Genomic DNA, 6679 nt, shown 5'->3' on the forward strand with positions numbered 1-6679 from the left:
GGAGGGTTCTGACCTTCCAAAAACAGCTCAGCAGAATAGTCTCTGCATGGGGACCCAGAAGATCTGAATTTAATCCTGGTTCTCTCACTGATCTGCAGGGTGACCTTGGGCAATCTGGATGCCGTTTTCCTGCTTGCTAAAATGAAAATAATAACACTTACGGCCTTTGCAAAGCACTTTCAGAGCAGAGCATATGAATCAATAACATCTTCTTAAGTATGTGAAATAGCAGAGGAAACTCTTCCCACTTGCATTAGTGCACTTTTAGCATTTAGAAATGTGAAATTATAAAGATTATTGCATGGGAGGAAGCTCAGAAGCATTCCCCTAATCAATAAGTTGCCAGCTGGAATGCAAAGGAAAACAGCACTAGGGTAATGTACAATTTAGTGTAACAAAGAAAGACTAAAAGACATGTTTTCAATGTGAGTATGGCAGCTATCAGTGCAGTCATACTATATTGTATTGCTGGCTTGCTTGCTTGTGCTGTAGTAGATTAGTATAAAACATATAAACAGTTTGAAATCCCTACCTTCATTTTCAAGACTTTCAGTTTTCCTGGAGAGAGCTGCCAGTTTAGATAGAAGAGAAAAGCTAGAGTGAAGTGCTTTGGCCACGTGTGCGTGCCTTGTTCTGCATGTGGGGACTTCCTTCCCCCTGGGATGCTGCTGGAGCCTTCCCCAGCAGACAACCAGCACAAGTCATCTTGGCACAGTGTGGTTTACAAGGATGGCAGCAGGCACGATTTTTCACTTGTGTCCATAGGCATGCTGACCTTCTGCAGAGCCTTTTTGTGGTCCATGCAGATGGATGAATTATGCTTGAGTAGTGTACATTGCTTGTATACTGTCTCTTAGGATTTTATAACAGCATTTTATAACAGGCACTGCACAAGTCTAGTGTCATGTACTGTGCAGCCTAGGTGAGCCCTGGCAGTAATTAAAGTATTTTAAACCATCTGCTTAATTGCATTAAAAATACACTGATGGGTTTGCACTGTTTGAATGATCTTCAGGGAACTATTAGGTTAAAGCAATTCCCTCTTGGCAATGTTTAACTAATTCATTTTTTTTCTGTAATTACAGCTGGTCTTTATACCTTTTGTTAGTCTTGCCTGTAGCAGAGCCCTACTTGCTACTACTGAGCCTGCAGGTTCCTCCTGTTCTTCTTCCCTCCACTTTCTCATCGCTGCCTGCCAAGCTCTTCATTGAAATGGAGACTTTGGGAACGGTGCATGAGAGCAGGAAATGGGCAGTGAAATCCAGCCCTCTTCCTTCCCAGCCACGCTTGGAGCTTTGGCCCTGGGCGAGGAGGAAAGCGTGTGTCAGTTAGTGCCCGTGAGCTCTGGCTCCATGCCCAACATAAATCGTTTGTCAGCCAAAGGACCAAAGTCTCTTCTACCAGGGGAGAACGGCGAGATGCCGTCCTGTGAATCTGGCTGGAGCAGTGTAACAGATTTTCACTTCCAGCTGCCTCTTATAGCTCCTCCGCTGGGAGTATCTGCTCACCCCTGGCTGAGACCCCATAACAGAGCACAAGCATTTCCATGTGGCACTGGTAACATGGCTGTCTTGCAAGGTGGCCCTTCCCAGATAAACAGAAGTAGGTAGCTTCCAGGCCCAGGTGCCTCAGGAGCCATTCAGAGGGCAATGGGTGAATGGGGACATGTCTATTGGGAGTGGTCTGACATGGCCACCTGGGGGACCTTCTCCGTAGGGCTGTTATGGAGGCACAGGGCATGGCATGGCAGCTGCCCATCCCAGCTCCTCCAAAATGGGGAGGTTGCAACTGCCTGTGGCCCTGTGCTCCGCAGGCACAGAAGGCAGCGTTGACCATTTGCGCTGCATGCATGGCTCAATCACACCTGTGCCTCTCTGCCAGGAAGAAGGCACTGGAAATGCAGGAGAGAAAGGCTCCTGAAGATACAGATCAGCATTGTAGACTAGTGGGCTTGCTTTGATTTTCATTAAGCATAAATTAAAGTCAATCCTTTAATAGGCATTGGAGTCAGCCCATCATGAAGATTGCTTGAATATTCCATCCCTGCCACATGGGCAAGAGTCAGTAGGTAGTTTGTACTGAGATCAAGCACCACCCTTTCTATTCAGAAATTCCCCTTACTGTTTAATTAAACGGCCTGAATGTCTCCCAAAAAACACTGTGTAAGTATCTAATAATCTGGATTACAAATATTGGGATAGTATGAGGTAATACTATTAGATTATCTCAGCATAAACTAAAATAAGATTGTAATGTTTGTCCATTTTGCTTGATATATATGCAAAAAAGAAAATTTGCTGTTGGGTGTGGTACAATGTTTATGATTAAATGCTTTATTCATACTTGTATGTCAATCTATTAGCGTGCTGTTAATTCAAATGTTACTATGATGTATTTTATCGCCATTAGCACATTTATCACAGGTAGATGTGAAACTTAGACAAAGGTGTACATTCTCATTAATGATGAGCAGCCTATTCATCTTACTAGAGCGTAATTAATGTTAGTTACAATACTTAATTTTTCACTGTTTGTCATGGTGCATATTTAGCATTTCTTCTGTCCTTTATCAATCTGTTCTCCTATCATATGAGCACATCAAAAAGATATATGTATCTGACCTGTTTTGATGCCTAATTTTTATACTTTTCCAGGAACTGGAATATTTTTATTCTTATACTGTAGCCAGCACAGTTAGTTAGTGTCGTGGTTTAACCTCAGTCGGCAACTAAGCACCACGCAGCCGCTCGCTCACTAATTTTTTTTTTTTTTTTTTTTTTTTTTTTTTTTTTAACTAACGACAGTTAGTTAAAAAACAGCCTGTATAGTCTTTTCCACTGCTTTGGGTTCTGGGTTAGCTTTCTTTGCATTAATAATGTAACAACCAGGTAATGAAGTAAAGCAGGGCACACAATGAAGACACTGGTGATCACTTGCTGTAGTATTGTGCTGTGCTTGTGTGAGGTTTTAATGGTCCCAATTGTTATCCTGGATTTTCAATTACTTTTTTTGTACTGTTAAGAATGTTAGTGCTAGTAAACACATTGTGTCAGTAATACAGCTCTGAAAACAATACGAGCATGGTGTATCTGAAAAGTCTACGTTATTAGGTAAATATGTGTTAAAACAGCTTATTATTATACATTGCTGAGCATTGCTTTGTCAATAATGTTGTTAGCAGTCATAGAGCCAAACTACAGTCACTTGTTCAGTGGTGCAAGAGTGGAAGAAGTTATGGCTAATGTGTCACACAGCGGGTGGGAAACAAGCTGTGCAGAGGTGGGTAAAATGGAGTGAGCACTGAACACATCCTTGGATTTGCTCCCCAGCACGCCGATATAGCCAGCTGTGCTGGAATCCTAGGATAAGGTCATACTTTTGTATTGGTCCCAGGAACAGCACAATCGCCTTTGCTGAAGCCTGGGCATCAAAGCAGTTTTATTTCTTGTTCATCCAAAATTCACATTAAGCTGGACTGAAAGAGAACTGATCCTTCCATTAATGCTTGGTAAATAAAATTTCTTGGGAAAAATAGTTGAGCTGGGTCAACCAAATTCTTCAGGTCTAGGGTTCTGTGGATGCAGAATGAATTTGGGATCTATTTTCTCAAAACTTTAAAGAACTCTCTCTGAGAGAAAGCACACCAGTTCCTATTTATTAGCCTCTTAATTGGCAGACTTTACATTTCTAAGGTATTTTGATAATAGTCTCAAGGTTAAAGGAATTAGCTGTTATTTTCTGTGAGATGACCTCTTTTGTAACCACTGTTTGAATTCTACCGCAGTCTACTGTTCGTGCCAGACATGAAGCTGATCACTTCACATCTCCGCCATAATGAAATGGGTCTTAAACTGTCTTTCAAGCCTACAAGTGCTTGCTATTGCTGCAGAACAACCTGAAAATCCTTAAAATAGTTTATCTATATGCCTTGGATTAATCATAATTTCCTTTTGACCCACCACAAGTGAAGTATAAGGCAACCAAACACAGGGATTTAACATATTTCAGTATGAAAATTCAATTTGGACACAATTACAAGTAGGAGTAATTGTAGATCAGTAGCAAACTAAGAATAAAAATACCAAGCTAGGTTTAGGCATTTTAAACAAAACGATAGTTGAAGGTGCTCCATAGCGATTGAAGTACAATAATAACCTGTAATGTGAACAGAATTGAGTGGTTTTTTCCCGTGGTACCAAAGCAATGCTCCACAATGAGTTATGTTTCTATGACTGCACTGAAATCTTTTTATTAAAAAAGAAACTCCTTCCTTTGACTTTTCTATGGCAAAAAGACCAACAAATTTTCCATAATATGGCAAAATTCCTGAAACAACAGACTCTGGCGTTCTCTTCCCCTCTCCCCCCTGCCCATCCCTCAGACCTGAGTCATTTGAATAGAGGGAATTCCAAAACAAAATTATTATAAAACAGTGTCCTTGAGCTTACGTCTATTTTAACTGGTAGAGAATAAATACAAAGAAACTACGAAGTTGCCTTTAACCTTTATGGCATTACAAAGCTAGTTACAAAAACAAGCTGTAGAACACACCAAAAAGGTGAGCATTTCACTCCATTTTGATTTGACCATTTTGCTTTCAAAAGGAATTTATAAAACCACCCAGGAACAATGAACATTTGAACTCAAAATGATCCAGGTTTATTTTTACTCCAAAAGAAGAAGTCTCAATAGAGATATTGATTTTCTAGCATTCATCCAATATCGCACAGAAAATGGACCTGACCTTGCAATCCCTAGTGGAGACAAGGAAGCAGTCATTACAGTCATGGGTTCCCATTGATTTTAGTGGGATTACTTGCATAAGTAAGGGTTTTCAGGATATGACCCGATGTCCCATTAGTAAGACCAAGTGAGCATGGATGCGGTTCCACTCAGTTCAGAAGGGTGCAGTTTACCTTCCTGTTATATATTCATCCTATGGTATTATTCCTGCTTATTTATTCTACATATTTTTTGTTTTCTGGCCAACAGAGCCTCATTGTTATGTGAAGAGTTCCTGTCTTTCTTCCATCTTGAGTAGTTTCTTTACTGTATCTTCAAATGTCAGAGTTAATCCCTGCTTTCACAACTCTTTCTTACTTTGGTTCTGTTTTCTAGGACGAAAAAAATACTTTGGGCTAGGCACTGTCTCTCACTGTGTTTTTTTAATTAATTAATACATTTTGGAAGTCTCTAGGGCCAAATGAGAATGAGGCATTACTGTACTTTGCAAAGTAAACACAGAGTAGCAGACAGAAAGCTAAAGCCTATGAGCCCTTTCCCAAACAGACTGAGTTTCTCCTTAATCCTAGGGAGGTTTCTTGTGCCCCACGGCTCCTATAGGAATGCTACTCCAGAACTCCACTGTTCGGATGGATAGAAACCTCCTAACTGTCACTCTAAATATATTCACAGCCATTTTATACATGTTTGTTCTTGTGACAACCTTGTCCTTCATCTCAAATAGTTCTTCTTCAGTATTTACTCACTGATGTGGCTATGGTAAGGAGTCACATCTCTGCCTTTGTTTTGTTTCATTAAATCTGAGGAAGGTGGAGGAGAGGTGGGCAAGAAACAGGGTGACTACATGTTTGTACAGTGCCTTGCACAGTTGCCCAGTCATGGTTCAGGGCTCCATAGGCTGACTCTGTTTCAGCAGTGAATAGTAATGACCCGCCAGAGTATGTTGCCTGCTTTATTCTGGAGGGACACCGTTCATTCATTCAATTTTCACTGAGTTGCAAAGCTTTAGTCCAAGAATACTAGCAATTGATTATTTTTGTCAGTCGTACTTTCAAAGAAATGAAGAAATGAAATGTACAGTATATTTCAGTTCGCAGTGATCATTCTGATGTTCCATTTGCAATGGAAATGAGCATATAACATATTCATGTGTACAGATAAGGAAAATGACAAACATTAACAACCCTTGTTCTATCCATTTATAATATTCAGTAAAAAAAAAATCCTTCCATTCCATAGTTTTCTGTTTTGTTTCAGTAGGACAATGCAAAACAAAAAAATATGAATTAATGGATAAAATATGCTTAATTACTTTCTAAGTAAGTTTCCTGAAAATGACTATAATCTAAAACACAAATTCTCTGTAAATGTATCTACTAAAAATATGTAATTCCATGCCAATTTTATTTTTTTATATTGCTTTATATGTGTATCAAAGATAAAATTGCTTATGAAATCAAATAAACCAGAGAGTGTGTGTGTACACACTTCTATTCTCGTGGCCAAGCAGTCTTTGATGTGCAACTCGCAGCCTGTTTAAGTGGACTGTGGTGTTTGCCTTATCAGTGTCAGTCAGTTTCTGCACAATTTAATCTTCCAACTATAAAGAAGTTTTTTCTCTTACGGATATAAAACAGTACGCCAAGGATAAATGAGTGCAGCTTGCCTTCCTTAAAATTTTAGACACAACCTGAAACTGCAGCTCTTTTCTTCTCTCATCGCAATGGGATGTTAACCTAACAATCACAATTTTAAGATGGGGAAATTGTTTTGAGCAAAAATAAATTGTCCTGCCAGTATTGTTTCACGGTGTAACATTAAGGCACATTGGGCCTGTGGTTCACAGCTTATGATATCTGGTTTTGGAGGACTGGAGTGAAAGTAAGAACATGTAGAGAAAGAAGAATAGGAATTAAATATAAGTTCTAGATGGTCC

This window comes from Pygoscelis adeliae, unplaced genomic scaffold (genome assembly GCF_000699105.1).
Source record: "Pygoscelis adeliae isolate BGI_AS28 unplaced genomic scaffold, ASM69910v1 Scaffold160, whole genome shotgun sequence".
Classification (NCBI taxonomy): Eukaryota; Metazoa; Chordata; class Aves; order Sphenisciformes; family Spheniscidae; genus Pygoscelis; species Pygoscelis adeliae.